Genomic DNA, 24,881 nt, shown 5'->3' on the forward strand with positions numbered 1-24,881 from the left:
TTTAAATAACCAACTTGAGAATTCCAAGATGGAGAAGGCATAAGTGGACAACAGTTTGGCTGTGAAGGATTTAGGGATTTTGGTGGCTGAAAGCCTAACATAGGTCTGCAGTGTGATGGGGCAGACAAAAAAAAAAAAATGCCTTCTTGGGTTGCATTAAGAAAGACATTACTTCCAGGAATAAGGAGGCTACTTTTATATACAGTGTTCCAATATGCTCTGCTCTTGTCTGACCATATCAACAATTAATGAATTGACAAGTATTATTAAGAGATTAATTACTATGTATCAAGCTCCATATGCAGTTCTGGGGATACAAAAGTAAAAGTAAAAACAGTTCCTGCTTTTAAGGAGTTTACATTCTCATCAAGCATACAACATATGGGTAGATACACAAAAATATAGATACAAAACACAGAGTGGATGAAAGATCACTTCAGAAGAGAAGACACAGGTAGCTGGGGGACATAAAAGTAATATTGGAACTGAGTCTTGAAGGACACCAGAAATTCTAAGAAGTAGAGGTGAAAAGGGAAAGCCTTCCTGTCATGGAGAACAGCCAGTACAAAGACAAGAAGGCAGGAGATGTTCAATGTTATATGTGAAGAACAGTAAGTCGTTCATCATGGCTGGTTTGTAAAGTGCATGGAGGGGATTCGTGTGAAAGGAGACTGGAAAGACAGAAATAGGGGAGGTGATGAAGAAGTTTAAAGGTCAAACAGGGAGTTTATATTTGAGGCTAGAGATAATAAGAAGCCACTGGAATTGACTAATTTTATGTGTTTGTGCATGTGGGAAGTGAGGAAGGTATTGGGTTTAACCAAGTCAAACATAAGATTTAAGCTTTAAGAAGAGTATTTTTTGGCAGAATTGACTAAAATGGACTGGAGTGCAGAGATGAGGCAGAAAGATGAATTAGGAGGCTATTTCAGTTATCCAGGTGAAATGTTATGAATGTCTGGACCAAGGTGGTGGCTTTGCGAGCAATGAGAGCTGTTGTAGAGACAGAAATGGCAAGATTTGTCAACTGATTGGACAAATGGAATGAATGAAAGTGAGGAATAAAGTTGCCAACCTGGATGACTGAGAGGACAGTGGTACCCTCAAGAGTAACAAGGAAGTTCTAAAGAGGGAAAGGGTAAGGAATGGGGAAGGTAGCGAGTATTGTTTTGGACACGTTGAGATGAATATTCACTTCAAAATGTCACAAGCAGTGGGTAATTTAGGATTTGAGCTCTGGGAAGAGACTAAAAATTGATATACAGATCTGAAAGTCATCTGCATAGAGATATTTGTACCCATAGGACCAGAGGAGATCACCAAGTTAAAAAAAAAAACTATAGAGAAAAAGGGAAAACAGACCTAGACATGGCCCTGTGATGAGGGGGCCATAGGTGTTACAGGGGCTCTGATGACCAGAGTCCCTGCTGTGCAGTCTGGAAGGAATTCACAAAGCCCAAGCAATCTTTTAAGTCAGGATTGTAAAAGTTTATTGTTATGCTTTGCAGGGGACAAGAGTTCTTAGGAAACCTGTAAACTTAAAGAAGTCATAGGTATAGTTTTTAAAGAGTTACAATAGTAAATCAGATGTCAATTATGCTAACTAGGTGAGTAAGGGTGGGATTAGGGAGGAGTTGAGGAGTAGTCAGTGCTTAAAGGAACATGCACTTTTATTATCTACTGCACAGGCATATTGCCCATAATTCACCAGGAAATAGACCAAGGGGGCGGGGGGAGCCTACCTGGAGGTGTGGTTTTAAGCTCGAAACATCACTAAGTCAGCTAGCTGTCAGGGCTGACTGAGAAGTGCCTAGTCTGACACCCATCAGTGTCATGTTTGACAAGATAGATATTGGGAACCAAGGCTAAGGAGTATTCAGTATGTGTATAATTGACTAAGGAGCTAACTTACAGATAGTGCATTGAAGGATTCATAGGTGCAGCTTGTTTTTGTACCAAGCAGAAATAAATAGTTCATGAATTGTTGCTAGGCAGAGTGCTGGCAGAGGGAAGGGGCAGAGTTAATGCTCTGAGGCTGGGGGGGGGGGCGGCGGGGAGAGGATTTGATTTTACGGACTGGTTTTACAAATTGATTTTACAAACTGTTGTTACAAACTGATGTTACAAACAGATCCCAAGCACCCCATCACTTGGAGGATACCCACGATTAGTGGGCATGATATGGATAAAGATCCAGCGAGGGAGACTAAAAAGTAACAGTCATATGGGTAGGATGAGAACCAAGAGGAAGTCATGTCATTGAAACCCAGAAAGAAGGTGGTCAACAGTGTCCGATGTTGCAGAAAGTTCAAGAAGAATGAGGATTGAGAAAAAGGCCATTAGATTTGGCAATTAAAAGATCAATGGTAACTTTACAGAGAGGAATTACAGTTGAATGAGAATATCAGAAAGCAAATTGTGTAGGGTTTTGAAAAAAGAGAGAGAAGGAAGTGGAGGCACTAAGTGCAGAGAGCTTTTCAAAGTCTTTAGCTGAGAATGGAAGGAGAGACATAAAATCCTAGCTAGAAGGGATAGGTGAATCTAGTTAAATTATTTTAAGGTTGGTGAACACATGTAGATATTTGTAGGTAGCAGATAAAGAATTTGAAGAAAAGGAGAGATTTAGATTAGAGTGGGGATGATAGCAGAGCAAGCTGCTAGAGGATGAAAGAGGGGATAAAATCAATGGTATTTGTACAGACTTGGCCTTGACAATGACATAGGCCATTTCATCAGAACCTGAGTGAAGGAAGAAATAATTGGGATTAATTTCAGAGAAATATGAAATGAGAAGAAGAGGCTATGTTTTGGGGGAAGTGGGGGTAGGATGGGGTGAAGTGAGACAAGGAGTATTGTTTTTAATACTGGGTTCCAAAGTTTAAGAAAGGCCCTCTTAATTTGGGGTATATTTACAAGAAGGCAATAAGGACAGTGTTAGATGAGAATAAGTTGAAGTAACTAGGGATATGTATCCTGAAAAAGACAAGACCTAGGGTGACCTGATAGTTATTTTCAAATATTTGAAGAACTGGTGTGTGGAAGAGTGATAAACCTGGCTACATTTGTTTGCAGAGGGCAGAACCAGAAGTAATGAATGGAAATTTCACATAGGCAAATGTAGGCTTGATAACATTGAAAACATGCTAATAAATATAGCTGTTTAAAATTGGAATGAGCTGCTTCAGGAGTTAGAGGGTTTTTTTTTTCCCTCCCTTCACAGAAAGTATTCTAGTGGGGCTGCATGACCACTTGTCAGGTATGTAGAGTGAAGATTTGTTTTTAGTTTGGCTAGTTTGGCTTCTCAGATCCCTTCCAACTCAGAAATCCTATGAATTTGTAACTGATTGAGCTCAATGCATTTACTATAGTGAGAAGAAACAGGAAATTAAAATTGAGCACAAGCATTCCCTGTACAGGTGCATTTATAATTCCATTCTCCTAATCTACATTCTATCGCTTATTTTCATCATGGGAATAGATTGCCAAAAGTTCCTTTGTAGAAGGGTAATATCAAAAAGAGTGATTTCATTTTTTTTTCTCAAAGATCAAAGGGGAGTGATATTTTTAACTCACCTCAATTGAGTCACACAGTCTTGCTGCTTGAGCAAAAAATTGTTTGTGGCTCCTGTAGAAAAGTCAAGTGAATCTGGCTATGCAATAGTGTAATGGTAATAGAAATATGAAAATCTTCTCTGCTCCTTAATAAGCCCAAGATGAACTTGAGGACCTTTCCTGATTTGAAAATATACTCTTCCCCCTAATAGGCTTCAGGTGCTCACCTGGAACCTGTGGTGGGAGGCTTGTTTTTCAGGAAAGCACAACTTTTGTTACTTTGAGGTCCAGTAGTGAGGGTTTTGATGTTCTCTGACCCAGGAGAAGGCTATATGTACCTCTGAGCAAGGTTTTGCTTTGGGGCTCACTTTGGGAAGAGTTGTGTGATTTGACCAGATGAGGCTCTGGGCAGCTGTTGAATCCCCCAGCTTTGAAAACCCAGATGTTGATGCTTCTCTCTCTGGTAACTGACTAGGTATGGATGTAATGGTCAGACAGCTAGAAACCATGTCTGCTGAATTGTTATTTTTTCTGTATTTTTGTCTGCTTGTAACTTCTGTTTGTATTCTCTGAAGTTCAGGGTGCTGACTTTTTCCCCTGAACTAGGTAAATGATATATTTTTGATTGATTAAAGTAAGATTGAGTTGTTTTCCTTTAGAAAATTAGATCAAAGAACCTGTGCTAGCAGCCAATCTGGGTATACTAGGGTGCTTGCTGCTACAAATAGTTCAATAGGTTAGCCTCAGGGAAGTCCTTTGAGAAAGCATTGGGGCACAATCTCTTCCTCATCTCTTCCTAAAGAACAGGCTGTACACATAACCACCAAGAGACAATGAATAGTGCAGAGAACCATGTCAGGCCCTTAAAATCCCACGAGATAGTATGATTCCCACATATCCACAGGCAATTGCCATTTATGTTAGTATTTCTGTAGCCTTCCTGTCTTCCTAGCCTAATATCTGGAAAATGCAGAAAACATACATATTTAGGGTAATCTAACCCTATCTTACCTCAGTTATTTTAGAGCAATTCTTTAGCATTACCTAACTGGTAAGAAATGCCATTCTTACCACAAAAGTTTTATCCTAAGATTATAAGTTGGACTTTTAGAAAATTTTGCTATTTTCCCCCTCTTGCAGAATTATTTTCTTTTCACTCCTTTATGGTTGGTTTTGATAGTTTATTTATCAAATTTCTAGCCATTTTTAGGTTGTTAGGGGAAAATGGGCTTACATGTGACTGCTCACTCATTCATCTTGCCAGAAGTCTCTTTTTATATCACAGCGGTGCCAATATCCCACTGACACTGCCCATTCTAGGATCACTACATGATCACCTCATTTTTTTATTGGTAATATTTATCCTTAATAATGCCATTTATGCCACTTTGAGCTAGATTTGGACAACAATTTGTAATGAAAAAAGAGCTACTAGGTAGGAAAGTAATAAGGGTTTTGTTTCCATTGTTGAATACAATTACTTTGTGTTATGCATACTATGATCCAAAATGGTCTTTTGCTCTTCCTCAGTCAGTCAGTAACTCAACAAACATTCACTGCTTAGTATGTGCCAGAGGCCATGCTAAGCACTGAGAAGGAAAAGACAAAAGCAAAAATCCTGCCCTCAAGAAGCTAGAAGCTCATGTTCTAATGGGGAATATAACAAGAAAGCAATTATGTACTCATAAATTACATACAGAGTTGATGAAAGGTAATCTTAGAGGGAAGGTCTTCATGGAAAACTAGGAAAAGCCTCTTGGAGTAGGTGGGATTTGATTATCTTGAAGAAAACCAGGGGAACCAGTAGGTAGATGTGAAAAGGGAGAGCATTTCTGGTGTGGGCAGCTAGGGAAAAGGCACCAGCCTAGGAGGAACAGAGATAATGAGCCAGAAACAGCAAGAAGGTGGCTATGGCTAGATGATAAAGAACATGGAACAGAGGAAGGAAATGGAGGTATAGAGAATAAAGAGTAAACATATTAGAAAGAAAAAGAAGGGGCAAAATTATAAAGAAAGGTCTTTAAATTCCAAAGAGAGGATTTTGTATTTTATGCACTTTAGCAGGTGAGTAAAGGATGGATTGGAGTGGGGAGTGTAGAAACAAGCACAATCGCATACCCAGGATGGCTGCTAGCACAAGTTCTTTGATATACTTTTCTAAAGGAAAGCAACTCAAAAGGGGTTAACAATCTTACTTTAATCAAACACACACACACACACACACACACACACACATATAAAAACAGTTTAGGGGAAAAAGTCAGCACTCTGAACTTCAGAAAATACAAACAGAAATTATAAGCAGACAAAAGATACAGACAGAGAAAATAACACAATTCAACAGGCCAACAGACAGGGCTTCTAGCTGTCTGATCATTGCATACGTAGTTGGTCACCAGAGAGAAAAGCACCAAAATCTGGGTTTTCAAAGCCGGGGGGGGGGGGGCCTCAATGGCTACCCAGAGTCTCATCTGGCCAAATCACACAATTCTTCCCCATAAGTGAGCCCCAAAACAAAACCTCACCTCAGAGTGTATATATATACCCTTCTTCAGAATCAAAGGACATCACAACATTTGTGACCCACTGCCTAATTACAAAGCAACAAAAGGTGTGGGTCTTCCTACAAAACAAGTCCATTAAGGGATAGGGAAAATCTTCAAATTCCCTTACCATTACAGGAGTTACTTGAGGGAGGGAGCTCAGCTAGGAGGTTGTTGAAAGAAGGTGGTGAGGTGATAAGGACCTGAACTAGAGTGGTAGCTGTAGGAGTTGAGAGGAGACTAATGGGATTGGATATGGAGTGTGCTAGAGAGAAGTGAAGGATGACAATAAGGTTGTGAACTTGTATGACTGGGAATATAGTGGTGACCTCAACAATAACTGGGAAATTTGGAAGAAAGGAGTATTTTGGGGGAGAGATAGAGCTCTTTTTGGAGACTAACTCTGAAATACAGGACACCCAGTTTGAGATGTCCAAAAGGCAGTTAATAAAGCATGACTGGAATTCAGGAGAGAGATTAGGGATGAATATATTGGAGATTCATCTTTAAGGTTTGAAAACACTTAACATGCATTAAATTAATCTCATTCAATTCTCACAATAGCCTGTAAACTACATACTATAGTCATAATTACTCTCTTTTACAGATGAGGCTTGTGCAATCAAAGCCAATGTAACTAATTTAGAAAGAAAAGTTAAATGGGCAAAAATCTTTACAACAAGTTTCTTTGATATCCAAGATATTTAAGGAACTGATGCAAATACATAGGAAAAAGAACTATTCCCCAATAAATGACAAAAGGATATGAGGAAGGGAACAAATATTTATTATATGACAGGTGTGAATTTACAAATATCATCTCATTTGACCCTCACAACAGTCTTGGGAGGTAGGTACTATTATTATCTTTAAGGAAACTGAGGCAGACAGAGTTTGACTGACTTGCCCAGGATTATACAGCTAGTAAGTGCCTGAGGCTGGTTTGAACTCAAGTCTTCCTGATTCCAAGCACAGCATGCTAAGTACTACACCACCTATCTATCAGTCTTTGTTCTCAAAGTAAGTAATACAATGTATTAAATGCCTAATGAAAATATGTCCCAAATCACTTAAAAATGACCCCAAAAAAGGACAGTGACAATTTGGGGAAGGGCTGGCAAAAGCATTCACACTAATGCATTGCTGTTAGAGCTGTGAGTTGGTCCAGCTAATGCTTCTTCCCTCTCTTTTACTCTCCCCTCCCCCATATTGGTACAGGTCTTAGTGGGGTCTCCTAATGGGCTTTTATCCTTAAGGCAGTTCAGAACTCAAAACCTCAAGCATTTAACCAGTCTTAGTGTCCCCAGTAGCAGGAAGTACAATCTGACTCCTATTGTTTTCAAATTACTTTTAGTTTCTTGTAGTCATCTCTTAATAAGTTCCTATAATTTTTCAATTAGACTTTTTCATTAGATATTACACTAGAGACATTTGGGAAAGTGACAACACCTTGACATTATTATCCAAACTTCAATACTCCTTTTTGTTCTGGTTGCTGGTACTTTGCAATTCCACATTATTTGAATGGAAATGACTCTCTCTAGTTCAGATTATACAAATTCAGCATCTTTCCTCCCAGAATGTAGTGCACCTCTCCCACAAATTGCTAATAGTTTGAAAGCTGCATTGAGCCCACATGCAAAATTTTGCAAAATATTGAGAATACAAAGAGTCAGTCATATGATCTGTCAATGACCCCACCAACTGTTCTATACAGAAGTGAAGGTACCATTGACTTTTTTTTAACACTATAGTTACATATTTAATTTCCTTTTACACATATAGTTTTTAATTTTTAAAAATTCTGCACTTAACCAACATCTCCCAAAATATGCATTTGCATGTACAAGTAAAGCAGAAAAAATTACTGCATGTGAAAGCAGGAATCTTAAAAAAAAAGTTTTTAATAAATTCAATGTGTTTCTTTCAAAACTGTGCCTCCTTCTGAACTTCCTTCTGTTTACTTTTGCATATATTTTTTCAAGTCCTTCAATGACCCTGAAGCCTTTGTCTAGGTCTACAGGGAAAAAGGAGAGAGACAGACAGACAGAGACAGAGAAAAATACAGACAGAGAGAGACAGAGAGAAAGAGAGAGTTTCTAAATAGGTTCCTGCTAAGACTAGAGCCATTTCTCTAGAGGTTTCCTTTGTCCTTCCCCATAGTTGGTTCACTCACTTGGTCAGATGCAACAAAAACCGGTTTATCTTTAGAGACAAAACCCATTATGGAATCACATACAGCAAATAAATAAGATTTAAGTGTAAATAATACCATTTCATCAGGTAGTGATAAAGCAAGTGAGAAGAAAAATAGAGGGGGATAAATTCTTTTAATTTCAGTGCAACAATAAAGAATAATAATAATCTACTAAGAGACAACTACAAAGAAAATATAATTATATGTATTTAGTAGCATAGTAATTTTTCAATCTTCTCCCCAAAATATATTAACTTTTTTGGGTTTGGGTAACAATCCTAAAAAGTGGACAAATACCATTATATATCTTATGAAAGGATCTAGGAATTAGAGGGGGAAAAACTAGGTTTTAACTCAAAGAAGACTTTTTGTTCAAATCTAAGACCCAACATTTCCCATTGGTGTAACTCTGGGAAACATTTCACTTCTATGAACTCCAGTTTCCTCATCAGTAAAACAGACTAATAATAATCATACATAGTAGTACCTACTTCAAAAGGTTATTGTGAAGAATAGACATTATAAATCTATATTGTGCATTACATTAATAAGATGATTTTCATAGGGACCTGTGATTTTAATATCAAGCAGAGGTTTGATGACCATTTGTCAGGTACATCATAGTGGGAATTCCTCTTGTGTAAAGATTAGAGATGGCTGCTGAGGTCCATTCCAGTTCTCAAATTCTGTGATTCTGGTTGTGATCTGTACCACTTGAGAAAATGCACTCAACAAAAGTTCAAATTTAATTCAAGAAAAACTTACACAATATGGAAGACCCTTCATTAGCTCCAGGAATAGGATAGTAAGAAGAAAATGAGCCCTGACCTCATCTGGAAGGGTACAACATGTGCACAGGTAAGTCAATACACAGTAATTTCAGGAAAGGGAGAATACTAACAACTGGGGAAAGAAATCAGGGAAGACCTGATGAGCTGCAAGAACGGCTCCTTGAGCTGAGGCCTAAAGGAAGCTAGAAATGCTAAAAGATGAAATGAGGAGGGAGTATGTTCTAGACATGGGGTCAGCCTTTGAGAAGGTAAATAGAGAATATTTTCCCTATTTTACCAAAAGAAAAATTGAATGTCTGTCAATAATATTTATTAAGTACCCACTTAGCAGATGTTAATGAATACTTTGAAGTATTCAGTACAAGGGAATAGAAGTAATCATCACAATTAAGAAACACTTATTGACTGTTGTAGAATCATGATATCCATTCGTTAACAGCTGTGGAAAAATGTTGTTCAAAACTCAGAATATATTTTCCCATAGAAAAAATGTTATGCATCGTAGTTGGGGTCTTGATTCATTACACAATATTTTAAATAAGCCACAATGAATGTAACTGAGAGGACTATAGTTTTATGCTGTCCTGGAGTCAGGAAGCTGTGGAGGAGAGAGGAAGAGCAAAAGAGACAATGTGAAAAGGAGAGAGGGAGTTTCTGGTTCATGGCTAATGTCTGACAAAATGCTGATGAAGATTAAGTTTTCTTTGGCATTTTCCCACTTTCTTTTTTGTAACTTTCTCCAGATCTGAGTGTTACATGCTGTACTAAACTCTACCCTGACACTCCACCCAGATTTGCCCTTCCCCTTAAAGCATTCCTTCCATATTTCAAAATTACCTGTTTCCTAGCACCCCTAAGCTTAGATCCAAACTCCCATTCTCTCAGTTCATATGTTTTAAGATGAGCATTAGAAGGAAGGAAAAAGACAGTATAGTGAGAGGAAAAAAATAGCAGGTCTGGAATAGAAAGACTTGAATTCAAGTCCAAGCTTTAATACTTATAAGTTCTGTGACGAGGGAGTTTACTTCCTATCTCTGAGCCTCAATTTCCCTTCGCAAAATAGAGATGGTGTTTGTATCGCCTACCTCACTAGCTTCTTGAGCAATGTGCTTTGCTTAAAGCATTATAGAAATTATCTGATCAATTAATAGCTGATGATCACTCCTTGTTCCCTCTCCCCCAAAATATTTATACTTTAAAAGCAGATCCAGGTAGCTAAAACAAATAAATAGCTTCAACAGATTAATCAAATTACCTAAAGATTTTCACCCCAGTGTGTGAGAAAATATTCAGTGGCAAGTGTCTGCCAATTAGTCAGTCTACTCAAAGGACAGTTTTCCTAAGATTTTATTTTCTTTTCACAACTTCATTTTTCCCTACATTTCTGAACCCAGAAGTTTTCTGAAAACACCTACTTTTTCTCATTTCCTATTAACCCACTAGTGTGGTACAGAGGTCATATCCATTTTATACATGTTTTACTTTCAGTGTTGGGGAAGGGAAGGAATTCATGGGATTCAATGGAGTATGGGTGGCAGGGAAGAGATTGTAGCTGTGTTTGCAAGGCCTCTTATGGCACAAGTACACACAGCTCCAACCATAGGAACAGAGTGTCAGAGGTACAAGTTCCTATGACAACAATTATTAGACTAAGGGAAAATGGTTGTGAAATTCTTCTGACATCTAAACAGTTTGGGCATCTGATTTGGTGATGGTAATACTCACAGTAATGAAATTACAGATCTACCAAAGTACCAGAAATCTAAGAGGGAAGACAAGAGATGCTTTCCTATCTTGGTGTTAGGGAAGGCTTTCCTTGCAGCTTCTTAGGATGAAAAGGGAGGATCTGATCCATTGAGACAGTGTCAAAGTCAAGTACAAGGAATATAAAAGCATGTTCCTAGTGATAGAGATTACAGGTTAAAAGCAGTTATTCTTGTCTTTAGGAGTTCAGCGAGAAGTTAATAAACACAGTTCTTTCTCCACTGTAGAATAAAAAAGGGACTTTAAGATAGATGCTGGAATAACTGAGAAGTATAGTAACAGTGATGCCAAAAAAAAAAAGAGACCATTGAAGCAATTTTTTGAATGTGCAGAATAGAACAGAAAGAAGTTTAAAAAGAAACACAGACAAGTAGGAGAGTTTTGAAAAAAATGTATGGAGTTTAATATATACCTTTAAAAACAAGCAGTATGAAAGAGATTCACAGTTTCATAGACAATGCTCTTTCTTTGTTTTATATATGGAAACACTTTTTCAGTATTCAAGTTCAGAATAAAAAAAATTAAAAAGAAAGAAAGAAGCCTAGCTGTACCACAGGTATCAGCCTTTAGCAGGCTTAAAGATGCATATATTTACTAGAATAAAGGAAGCCTTTTCAGGAGGAGATACATTTGTGAGAATGAGGACTTGCTTCCTAATGTATCTGATGGAGGGGAAGATACAAAAGCCATGGAAAAAAATCTTGTACAGTATTATCACCCCCAAAAGGGAAAAAAATAAATAAGTAGTGACCCATGTTTAAGCTTCCCCCTCTACATAAAAATTTTATTAGACTAATTTGCACTTACACTGAAAGCATCCTTAAGGAACTAGGCAAACTTTCACAAGTGATATTATGCAGCAGAGTATATTTTTACCATTAGAGAATACAAGATATTACTTCACTTATTCTTTGTGGATTATATGCATATATAAATACATAGTACATATATGCTTTTACATGTATATACGTATATACATGTATATATAAGTGTAATGTATACACACACATAAAACATTTCACGTAGTTGAATAAAATGTCATCTTAAAAACTGTTTTCCAACAAGACATTATTTCCTTTGTGTATGTCAAAATCATATGTAACCCTGTCCCAAGGTCATTGGCATGGATATCTCTTCTTATTGGTGGAAATGAAGGAAAGGGCAAGAGGCAAAAGTTTAGTTCTCTGCTTTTATCTAGAAGTCCCCCTTTGGAATCCTCCTAGCAAGAGTCTTTTTTTTAGTATAGTCAGCTTCCAGCTTTGCGAGAGAAGTTGTAAGAGGCCAACCCAACTTCAGGTTGCTGAAGGAAAAGATTCTGGTAAAACATGAGAGGAGCAGGGAATCTTCACGTCCCTCTCCCCAGTTTGCTATGTGTGTTCATTGTGGAACTGGTATTAGATGGGAAAAGGGTGACACCTTCTATGGAGACCTTAGGGTCTTCCTTCCCCTGAGAAGTGACAAAGGGATCAAAAGTTAGATCTGATCCAATCATATCTCCTAGATGAACAATATTTAAAAGAGCAGATAGATATGCTTCTAGCCTGGTATCCCCCTCTCTAAGGAGAGCAGAGTAGTGACCTCAGGCACCAACCTCCTGGCAAAAATGAAAACCTCCTTTGGAGAAAGCTTTGGAGGCTCCACCTGCTCCCTTAGGAGAAGAAACGTTACCAGTATGAAGAGGTATGACTGTTTAATGATGCTCTGATTACTGAAAGCCAATGAGGCATAAAGCAAGGAAATATAAGAGATACTATTGAAGAAGAATTGACAAAACTGGGCAACTGATAGGACATGAGATATAATAAAAGGTCAAAGGTGGATGTGAGGCTGCCAACTTGGGTGACTAGAAGGACAGTAGTATCTTCCTAATTTAAAAAATGGGGAGGGGAATTGGGGTTAAGTAGTATCCTTTTTTAAAACAGGAAATTTCAGAAGAGGGAAAAGATCATAAACACTCTTTTGCATATATTGAGTCTGAGATGCCTGATGAGACATCTAGTTTTAAATCATAGAATCACAGAAATTGAAAGCTAGAAGAAACTACAGTGGCCATCTCATCCAACTCCTAACAGAAAAGGATCCTCACTATGGCATAGCTGATGACTGGTCATGCAGACTCTGCTTGATGACCTCCAAGAAGAGAGAACCCATCATCTTTCAATGCAATCCATTCTGCTTTGGGAGAGCTCTAAAGGACAGTAAGCTTCTTTCCTGACATCAAGCCTAAATTTGCCTCTTTGTCCCTTCCACTCATTACTTCTCTTTTTGCCCTCTGGGATCAAACAGAATATGTCTAACCTCTATTCCATAGGACAGACTTCAAATGATTGAACAGAGTTATCCTGTGTTCTCCCCTATCCCTACCTGCACTCCTTCTCCTCAGTCTTCTTTTCTTTAGGAGAATCACCCTTAATCCTCTTAACAGATCCTCATATGCCATGGACTCAAAACCCTTCACCATCCTGGTTGCCCTTTTTTGGAACACTCTCCATCTTAGTAATGTCCTTCTAAAACTTTGGCATCCAGAATTGAACACAGTGCTCCAGATACTGTCTGATGAGTGCAAAGTATAGGGGGACAATCACTGCTGATTCATGTGGAACGTGTTGTCCATAAGCTATCTATATCTTCTTCAAAGTGCTGTCTAATCATGTGTCCCTTCATCTTGTACTTGTGAAATTAATTTTTTGTGTTGAAGTATAAGAACACATTTACCCCTATTGCATTTCATCTCACTAGATTTGTCCCAACGGTCTAGCTTCTCATTTTTCTGGCTCCTAACTATTATCCAGTGTATTAGCTAGCCTTTCTAGATAGTGTCATCTTCGATTTTAATGAGCATACCATTGGTGCCTTTATCCATGTCACTGATTAAAATGGTAAAGAGCATGAACCTAATCAGAGACTTCTGGGGTATTCCCCTGAAGATCTTTCATGATAACATTGAACCTTTAGCAATTAGGCTTTGAGTTCAGTCATCCATCAAGTTCTAAGTCCACATCTTTCCATCTACAAAAATACCATGAGACACCTTATTAAAAGTTTTGCTAAAATTTCTTCCACCAATTTAATAATCCTGTCAAATAAGGAAGTAAGGTTAAGTTGGCATGATCTCATGCTCAGTGAAGGCATGCTGGCTACCTTTTACTCACCACTTCCCTTTCTAGCTGTTCAGTAACTATCTCTTTAATGATCCATTTTGTAATTTTCCCAAGAATTGAAGTCAAGCTCAGTGGTCTATAATTAGCAAACTACCTGTGTTCTCTTTCTTCTTCAGTCTTGTGATACCTCTCTTACTTTCAGTAGTCTTTCAAATATTAATTATAATGGCTCACTAAACACACTTGCTATCTCTTTTAGTACCCCAAAATGTAGTTATAGAGCCAAAGGGAACTATTTTCATAGAGTAACACTGCCATAGGGCTGGCAGCTATGGAGGGTGATAAATTCCCATGTGGTTAGACACACATACACACACACACACACACACACACACACATCTTTCAGCAAAATGGGAAGGCCAATGGATCAATGCAACAAGCTGCTCATTCTTATCCTAGACCTTAAACCACTCAGGGCTCAAGCTTGTAGAGTTTTAGATAATGAACAGGCAGAAATAGGAAACTCCCTTGTTGTCCATGAGGGTAGTATGACCTCCTGAAATCTAAGGGGAAAGGACCCTGGAAACTTAACTCTGACTGCTGTATCAGTGTTTCATCAGTGCTATTTTCTTTCTTTTCTTTTGTATAAATATTACTACTCCATATTATGCCCCTTCTCACCTCTCCCAAAATTAAAACCTTCTCTTATAACAAATGAGTAGAGTCAAGCAAAATAAATTTGTATTTTATTGGTTGCATCATCTCTCAACCGTGTACCAGAAGTCTTTCAGTATCATGACTGGTCATTGTAGTAGGTCAGAGTCCTTAAGTCTTTCAAAGGTGTTTCCCTTAACAATGTTGTGGCAATTGAATTAACAATTCCTTTGGTTCTGCTTGCTCCACTCTGTATCAGTTTAAACAATTCTTCCCAGGTTTTCTGAGTTTGCTCCTTTCATCATTTCTTTTCTTTTTTTTTTTTGAGAGGAGGGAAAGCAGGGCAGTTGGGGTTAAGTGACTTGTCCAAGGTCACACAGCTAGTAAGTGTTAAGTGTCTGAGGCCGGATTTGAACTCAGGTCCTCCTGACTCCAGGGCCAGTGCTCTATTCACTGTGCCACCCAGCCCCCATCATTTCCTATAGAACAACAATATTCTATTCCAAATTTATGCCATAATTCTCCAATCAATGGGCACCCACTTTGTGTCCATTTTTACTACAATAAAAAATGTTACAAATATTTTTGTACATATAGCCTTAAGAAATTGAGAGAGTCCAAATGGGAGTTGAGTATGCTTTTCCCTTCCTATCTTCTATGTAGCCATTGTGGTTTGTATTCAGCAGAAAGGAAGCTTAAACTTAATCTCTCTTTGCAGGGATTAAGCTTTCCATTGTCTTATCCACCAGTTCATAAAAAAGAAAAAAATACTACAGTCAAGCTTCAATCCCAGAGCCCTAGAGACTATGCTAATTAGAGTTAAAGTTATTGTTATAAGCATAGTGTCTTACTAAAAGGTGATTAGCTAAAAAACAAAAAAAGTTCCCAGTATGTAATATGAATCTGGTATTGGACAAGGTATTTGTTCATACACAGAGAGAAATAAAAATATAAATATAAAGATGTACATTAAAAGACTCAACAGAATTATCAGGAAAGGTAATATTTGAGACTTATTAGTACATAAATAATTTTGCATGGCTGTTAGTCAGTTTACATTTCATCTTGGCACTGAGCTATCCAACTGCTACAGATACCTATTTGTGGGTAAAATGAACGAGGCTTCAGCTAATCTTCTTTCCCATGGTAGCCCTCTCCAATGCAGAAACTTCTTTTGCTGAAACTTGTTGCTTAAGGGATACCACTAACAATACTTTTGGGGCTGTTGACACACTCCTAGGACTTTTAGACCTTTCAGAACTGGGTCACTGACAGTATTTGACATATCCCCCGTGGGATATTGTTCCACTAAGACAGGAAAGAACAATATAAAAGAGACCTAGGTAATCAAGTGTTCATGGCTACACAGACACCAAGTTGGAGACATGGTATAGTGGGAGGACTGTGTACCAGGATCCCCTGCCATGTGGGCTAGGCTAAGTTTTCCTAAGGCCTAGTCCACAAAGGTTAGGCTAATTTTTCCTTACAAGTCATTGAAAAATGTTCTCAAGATTTTTTTGGCTCATGGGACGAAGGCTTGCAAGGTTGATAATGCTTCTTGTTCACATAAGCAGAAAAGTCAGTGCATGATGAATTAGGAGCTCTTTCCTAAGACTTCAGATTTGCAGACCAGTAGTAGCCTGACTGACACCAGGAAGCTGTGTTCAATTGAATCAAGAATATGTGCTCAAGGAATATCTTTTCCCTGCTCTGAATGATCTTTCCCTGCTGTGGCTAAGTAAACCTCTTTTTAAAAAAACTTTGACAAGGACTTCCTTTCGTTCCATTCATATGTTTGAGGTACCAGCCTCACCTGAGGCAGCCTTGGCCTATTACACAAGGCAATCACTTTCTTCTACCCAATTCTTGAGACACAACTTCAAATACTCACATGTTTCATAGCATGAGCACAGTACAGAAAGAGGGGGGGGATGGGGTGGGGGGAAGGGAACAAGTATTTATTAAACACCTACTACTTATTAGGCACTGTGCTAAGTGCTTTACAAATACTATCACATTTGAACAGAAGTGAGAGGGGCACAGATGGCAATAGCTCCTTTTATACCTCCCATTATCTCCCATTGCAAGCCTCTGAGTCATTCACAGCTAAAAGCAGATCCCCAAAGCTCCTATGTGGTCAACAGGAACCAGGTAAAATATATATGCACACACTCTGTACAGCTCACATTACATATATATGAGTCCTTTCCAGCAGTGTGCTGGCAAATGTTTAACAAAGGGCTCTCTGAAAGAAAAAAAGTATACACAACACATTTTTAAATTTAATATGGGGGAAAAGAGTTTAATCTGAATTATTACATTTTCTCCATCACTTTTTTTTTTGGAAGCAAGGCAATTGGGATTAAGTGACTTGCCCAAGGTCACACAGCTAGTAAGAGTTGAGTGTCGGAGGCCAAATTTGAACTCAGGCCCTCCTGACTCCAGGGCCTGTGCTCTATTCACTGCACTACCTAGCCACCCACTCCATCACTTTCTTAAGTCTAGACAACCAATAAAACAATAAACCAAGCCCTGATTTGTAGTGCTTGCTAATTTCCAAGGTGTAAATGCTCAAAATGAAAAAAATGGAACACATGGCTCTCTTGCGCAATTCAAGCTGCCTCCAGAATATGCCTGGTCCTTTCTTTCCATGTTTGACCTCTTTGGGACATATACCTAGTAATGGCATCACTGGGTCAAATGATATGTAAAAGTTAGTGACTTTGGGAATATAATTCCAAATTTCTTTCCAGAATAGTTGAACCATTCCAAAGATCCAACAAGAGGGCCCCAGTGTACCTGTCCTCCAAAAGCCTCTCCAACAATTATGATTTTCCCATTTTGTTATCTTTGCCAATCTGTTCAATGTGAAATAAACCCTCAGAATGGTTTTAATTTTCATTTCTCTTATAAGTGACATGTAACCTTATTATCTAGGTCAAATTACTATTTGGAATTGATTGTGATACATGGCATGAGATGTTGGCTTATGTCTAATTTCTCCTAGATGGCTTTCCAGTCTTTCCAGTAGTTTATTTTCAGACAGTGACTCACTATCCCACTAGTTTGTGTCCTTGTATTTGTTGAACACTATCCTATTGTTTTTACTTACTTCTTAATCCTGGGTTCCTAATGTGTTCCATTCATCAACTTTTCAGTCTTTTATTCAAGGCCAAATTATTTTAGTGATAAATGCTTTTTAATATAGTTTGAAATCTGATACTGCTAGGTCCCTTTCTTTGTTGCTTTTTTTTCTTTTCACTATTTCTTATAAGGATCTTGACCTTTTGTTTCTCCAAATGAATTTTGTTATTTTGTCTAGTTCTACTAAGTAATCCTCAAGTAATACCAAGGTGGTTGGTATAGCACTGAATAAGAAAACTGTTTTAGGTAGCATTGTAATTTTTATTATATTGTCATAGTTGAACCATGAACAATTAATTTCTTTCTAATTATTTGTTGTCCTTTATTTCTGTAGCTGTATAAATATAATTCTTGCAAGTATCTTAGTAAGAAGTTTGAGGTACCTTATGAATTTTATCATTCTTATGAATGGAATTTCTTTTTCTGTCTCTGCTATATTTCTTTCAGTAATATATGGAAAAGTTGATGATTTTGTGAGTTTATTTTATACTCTTCTACTTTTTTGAAATCAATTTTTAAAAATTAATTTTTAGTTGAATATCTAGAATTCTCAAAGTAAACTATCGTTTTTGTTTCTTCTTTGCCTGTGCTTATTCCCTCAATGTCTTTTTCTCATATTATTGCTGTAGCTAACATTTCTAATACTATGTCGGATAATAATGATGACAATGAACACCCTATTGGAAAGTGCTAGAAATTCAGTCATTGCTAGAAATCTATCACATCTAAATTTTCTAAAGTTCCATTCAGGTTCTTAACTTCTTTTTTATTTTTTATTTTTGTTATATTTCTTTAGTTCTGAAAAGGACATGATGATGTCCTCAACTATTATAGCTTTACTGTTTGATATTCCAGTATGTTTGCCAGGAAAACCCCAAATGGAGTCATGAAGTATTGGACACAACTGAAAAATGACTGAACAATACATTCTTATACTTCCCTTTCTTTCCCTCTTCCTTTAGAGTGAAGAAGTTCATTACATATAAAATGTTTAGATCATCTCTGAGGTTCCTTCCAGTGCTAAAAATCTATGATCCTATATATCAGTGATTAAGGCAATCATGGGGACCAGAGAGTGACTTTGTTCAGGGCATGGACAAGAAGTGAGGGAAGGAAGAGTTGTGCTTTCTCCCTATTACTTTCTCTCCATTACTGTCCCTCCACTGGCTTGTGTGACCACCCCTCCCTTTCCCTTGGTGGCCTTACTCCCCATGTTCCATGACCTTGACATACCTTTCCTCTGGTATGGCTTCATTTACCCTCACCTCAGACCTGGTAGGTGGGCAGATCTCTGGAGAATAGGCAATCCATCACTATTATTTGTGCCACTCCTGACTATTAAGAGAGAGAAATCTTAGTAACAATTCTTTTCTGGGAAAAGAGGGGCAGAGTCAAAATTAAGATATAACCAAACATCAACTAGACAATATTCTGGATAAAAACCTTTTTTTTAAAATAGAGAGCTAGAATCCAATGTACTAATATGGAGTAGATAGTGTAGTTTGGTATAGAAATGAGGATTTCAAGCTGGGAAGGAGGCTATGAGTCTGGGGAACTGATTATTGATCTGTTGCAACCCAAGTTCCCCAAATTGAGGCCTCTTATGAGACTTCGCAACTCCTGCTCTATGCCTATGTGTCATTGTGGTTGTGAGCTGAATCCCATATCCCTTCCCGACTATATAGGGTATTGGCTCAGGTATCTGTCAATATATGGAGCTGAGAGTCAAAAGCTGCCAGGGATAAATCATTGTCTTTAGGAGAAAGTGATAGATGTATCCATTAGGCCAGCTGAGAAGCCATTTACTAAGGTAGCAACACAATAGTTGAGAAGAGCTTATGCTAAATTTGGATTTAGACACAGTCATGGTTCAATAACAGGAAGATATGCAGACCAGATAAAAGACGTGGACAAAGGATACTGATTTCAATTGCTTTCAACACTATGCTTTATTTAGCTTCCAGACAGAGCAGGAGCTCCTTAGAGATATTGGTCATAGCATCCTCTTCTCCCCCATACATCAACTTCATTAGGACAGTTAGTGGTGAATATGGCTAATTATTGGCATGGCTCTTCCAGTTCTCTGCATTTGAGAGTTGATAATTGATTTCACCCACTATTTGCCAAAACAGCTTTTCTACTTTTGAATACTTCAAGAATTCAGATTTTACCTCTACTGAGCTTGGTATACAAACTCCATGAGAATTTAGTCAATTGTATTCACAGATGACAAATTTGTAACAGATTGCCAAAGGAAAGTTGTTGTGGTGTTGTTGCTGTCATTGTTGAGTTGTTTTCAGTCATGTTTGGCTCTTTGTGACCCCATATAGGGTATTCTTTTTTTTCTTTTTTGCTTTTTTTGGAGGGGAATTGGGGTTAAGTAACTTTCCCAAGGTTACACGGCTAGTATTTTTGTGTGGGTGTTAAGTGTCTGAGGCCGGAACTGAACTTGGGTCCTCCTGACTCCGGGGCTGACGCTCTACTCACTGCGCCACCTAGCTGCCCTGTGATATAGGGTATTCTTGGCAGAGACACTGGAGTTCATTTTACAGAGGAGGAAACTGAGGCAAACAGGGTTAAATGGCTTGCCCAGTGTCACACAGTTAGGCAGCATCTGAGGTCAGATTTGAACTCAGAAAGATGTCTTTCTGACTCCAGGCCTGGCACTCTAACCATTACGCCAGCTAGCTGCCTTAAAGGAAAAGTTAAGGATACTCATTATATTATCTTTAGCCTTTTAAAGTTGATTTCCTGGGAGGCAATAACCATATTCTCAAACAAAATATTCACTGGTATACATAAGAAACATAATACTATACCAAATGGGTAACTGGTCTGACCCAATGAGGAATTTCATACATTGTCAGTTCTCCCACAACCCTTGAGGCAAATGTCTTATTACAATGAACTCCAAAGAATTGAAAACTTCTTTGCAGTGGTTAGTCAGGTTTCTGATCTTCCTCTACAGCTGATCTAAGTATAGAGTTTTCTCACTGGGAAGGGATGTGAAAAAAGAAAGAGAAATTGATTTGAATCACTTTACCTAGCCTTTTGAAGTACAGCTTCCTATGGAGTTGAGAAAGAGTCTTTATAAAGGCGTGTAGAATAACTGCACACCTGTTCAGAACAAAAAGTGAAAAATACAGTGTTAAAACCATTTGAAACATTACACAGGTGATCCTCACAAAACCAACTATCTTTTGCATCTCTGCATTATCGAGGAATCTAGACAATGTGGAATAAATATCAATGAACATTACTTTTTTCCTCAAGATTAGTGTAGAAAGACTGCAAGCTACTATGTTGCTTTTTAAAGGATAGAATTTCAGTACTTCATATGGAAGGAATGAAAAAAGTTATTTTTTTTCTTCTGCTGGTCACAGAGCAATGGTTTTTTTTTTTCCTATGGACAAGTTTCCACACAAAAACAAGGAATACAAGCTAAGTAGTCAGAACAATGACCTCCCCTCCTTTGGTTACCTTTTGTTCTGGCTCATTTCCAACCCTAACTTAGACAGTTATCTTTAATAGGGCTCATTCTCCACCCATCTAGCCTCCCTGCCTTTATTTTGAATATGAAAGCTGAGGGATAGATGGATAGTAATCTACAGACCTCTCTTTTCACCAGTGCCAAGTTGAATGTAGTCCACCAGAGATGGGTAACAGCTGTAGTCAACTATGAGTTCAATATATCTTATGGTAGTGAAAAAGAAGAATGTGAATGTAGATGCCCAATTCTGGAGTCCATATGAATTCAAAGTTAGGGTGATATCCCAGAAGAGATGAAAGCTACATGTATTACCCAGGGATCACCCTGGACCAAAGTCAAATGAAGTATAGTTTCATATAAACAATGTATGTGAACTGTGTTGCATTGAATCAATTCTCTTTGCCTCAGTTATGCTTGGATGGTTGGTGGCAGGAACAACTGATATAAACCACGAGTGAGTGATTTTTGGGGGGATTCAAACTTCATTCTACACAGGGTATCTTACAGTTGAGATAATGGCAGAAGTTGGGGCTATGCAATGGAATATTGTTATCAACATGTAACTGAGCCCACACATGGTGCTAAGAAGTTCTTGCTCTATGAACATGACAGCACTACATGACAGTTTTGGATATGGGTCAAGAAAAGGCTCTTATCCTAGTAAGAAATAGATTTTACTGGCCCCAAGTAGCAGCAGGTGGCCATAATATGTGCAATATGTATTGAAAGCCTGATGTGTTGAAAGCAAAAGCTGCCAAATCATGTTGCATGCCAGAGAGTTGTTGTAGTTTATATAGACAGACTTGTTTAGCCTTGTATAGAGTTTATATTCTGAAAGCAGATAAACAATATCCTGGTGGTGGATGACCATTTCACTTGCTATGCACGAGTATATCCAACAAAGAAACAGAGAGTGCTATGGGATAAGTTTTTGTTTGTATATGACTTCCTTGCCATATGGCCCCTTCCAGAATCCACTCTGACCAGGAGGGTAGAGACTTTGAAAGCAAATTAGCTTTGTCAGGAACAAAGAAATCCAGGACCATATCTTATCTACCCTTGGGGAGAGCCACAACCAGAAAGGGACCTTGATGCCTAAGTTGAAGGTTCCATGGAATTAGTACATGGCATTTTAGTGCATGCACTACATGGAACCAAATAGGTTTTACTCCATACATGCTGATGTCTGAGAAAGAGTTACATTTACCTGTTGACTTGTCCTTTGAATTTTCATGAGATGGAAACACAAATAGCATATCCCTTGGTTGAGAGATATATCAAAAAGGACTACTGACTAGTTGTAGCCTGCCTCAGAAAATCTCGGATGGAAACAAGTGTCAATATGATGGTTCATTGTAAAGAATTTAGATAAGACTTCTGCTAAGAGATCTTGATGCACTGTGAGTACACAAACTAACAGACCAATGGAAGTCCATATCAAGTGGATAAAAGATTGGCCAACTTACCTGTCTACAAGATAGCCCTGGAGAGCAGCCATGGCCTTGCAAAGGTTATCCATTCCATTAGTCAGAGTCCTTTATGAACAGAAGAAAAGTACAATTGGAGAATCATACAAGTGGGTTCTTAGAACATCCTCTCAACTGCTGCAAAGACTGTCAGAGGTGGATAAATGTTCAAACTATGTTTACTCAGATGAGGAAGACTCTGGATGTGGCACCTTCCAGAGGATTAGGAAAATCAACTCCTTTTATTTCCTTTTCAGTCTGCTTATCTGCTCCCCCCCTTTTTTTTGGTTGACTTTTTATTGCTTTGTGAAACATTTTTTACTAGGGGTTATTGAATATGTTCTTTTTAAAGATATTGTATATATCAACCCCAGGCTCTAAGTGATTTATTCTACCAGAAGTGGAATCATAATTTGGACAAGTAGCAACCAGGGAGGGATTTCATACAAAGAAAGACCATCTTTTAAAAAAAACTAGAGGTTGAGGGAGTAATGGTACCCTGGTTCTTGGCTAGCAGATGAGCAGTGATGAGGGCAATGACATTTGGGGGCAGTACTTTTTGGAAGGGGGAAGGCAGGGCAATTGGAGTTAAGTGACTTGCCCAAGGTCACATAGCTAGTAAGTGTTAAGTGTCTAAGGCTGAATTTGAACTCAGGTCCTCCTGACTCCTGGGTCAGTGCTCTATTCACTGCACTACCTAGCTGCCCCAATGACATTTGACTTGTCGGTAGTTGTTTAGTTGCTCTAGCAGTTGGGTTAAAGGGAAAGAAGTGGCACTCTGGTCTAGGAGGTGATAACTTCTACAGCACTGGTTACAGCAAGATAATGATGTTGGCAATGACATTCAGCCTGCAGGCAGCACAGTACTGATGGTAACAGTAGAAAAGGTAGTGAGTGGTACCCTGGTGTAAGGACCTAGTATAGGTCCTGGTCAGATAGTAGGAAGACCAGAAACGGTGTTCAGATGGCAAAGACCTGCAGTCAGCTCCTTTCTTGTCAAGTTACAGAGATATCTAGGCAACAACAGGTACCCAGAGAGCCTGGCAAGAGCATCATGGTATAGCAGAAAGGGAGGGGCAAGAGAGGAAATAAACATTTATACAGTACTCACTATGTGCCAGGCACTGTGCTAAGTACTTTTTACAAATATTATCTCATTTGATCCTCAAAATAACAGTGCAAAATAAATACAATTATCGTTACCATTTTACAGTTTTTGGAATTGAAGCAAATAAAAGGTAAGTGACTTGCTCAAGGTCACACAGCTAATAAGTGTCTGAGGCTCAATTTGAATTCAGGTCTTCCTGACTCCAGACCACTTACCTCTAAAGAAGAGCATTGGTATTAGAGATGGAGGACCTGGGTTTGAATCCAACCTCTGTCACTCAGTAACATGTGACCTTGGGCAAATCATTTAACCTTGCTGGGCCTTACTTGTCTCATCAATAAAATGAGGAAGTATCAGACTTCTAGCTCTAGTTCCATGACACTGTGACTCCAGCATAATCCAACCACAAGCTTAGGACTGAGACTGCAGGTCAGTATGTCTGAGGATACTGACAGGCATCCGGATTTGGCCATTCATCAGCTGAAGAATTCTCAGTAGAAGGCCCTGGTCTATTAGGCCAGTGTCTGTGTCACCTTAGGAGAAATGAAAGAAGTGGTTACCCATTTGGCCAAACAATGCCAATCATCACTTGCAGGATGCGGTGGAGCGATGTACCTGGAGAAGATGGCGCACCCACTGGGAAGCAGCCCAGTGAAGGCAGCATGATAACTTCACCAGTTGTTACTTTACATGAGTAGTAGTCCTTCATATGTGATTCTGGTACATTCTCACTCTTCCTCACTGGTGGTATATGTGTTTATAGCAGAGTTTGCTCTAGGGTTTATGGAAGAAATATTCTATTGCAACTTGTCTCACTATGTTATTTCATTAAATGCCTTTGCTTTGAGCTAGTATGTCTTCTGACTGATTAGATAAAAAGTAAACACATCAATGGGGGCTCATGAACTATGGTTTTGGGCAGACATGGACCCACAGATAGCCTTCCACAAGATATATCTATTCTGGGGGCCCCATATTTGTGTATGTGTGTATGTGTGGGTTTGGGTGGGGGTGCTTTAGATGCCACACATATGTAGCATCTATTAAAACTACGACATAAAGATGTAATTC

General features: G+C 38.4%; 1 long non-coding RNA gene across 1 annotated transcript; it reads right to left on the reverse strand.

Moving 5' to 3' along the window:
- Nucleotides 1-18,318: 18,318 nt before the first annotated feature.
- Nucleotides 18,319-24,505, reverse strand: LOC138175578 (uncharacterized). The gene is made up of 4 exons (XR_011172038.1): nucleotides 24,137-24,505; nucleotides 22,703-22,771; nucleotides 20,790-20,863; nucleotides 18,319-19,081 (listed from the first exon to the last, which is right to left on the reverse strand). It is a non-coding gene; the product is annotated as an uncharacterized lncRNA (long non-coding RNA).
- Nucleotides 24,506-24,881: the final 376 nt, after the last annotated feature.

Source organism: Petaurus breviceps, unplaced genomic scaffold (genome assembly GCF_028583685.1).
Source record: "Petaurus breviceps papuanus isolate PSGF00001 unplaced genomic scaffold, PetGlider_PUasm1.0 78, whole genome shotgun sequence".
In the NCBI taxonomy this organism is placed as follows: domain Eukaryota; kingdom Metazoa; phylum Chordata; class Mammalia; order Diprotodontia; family Petauridae; genus Petaurus; species Petaurus breviceps.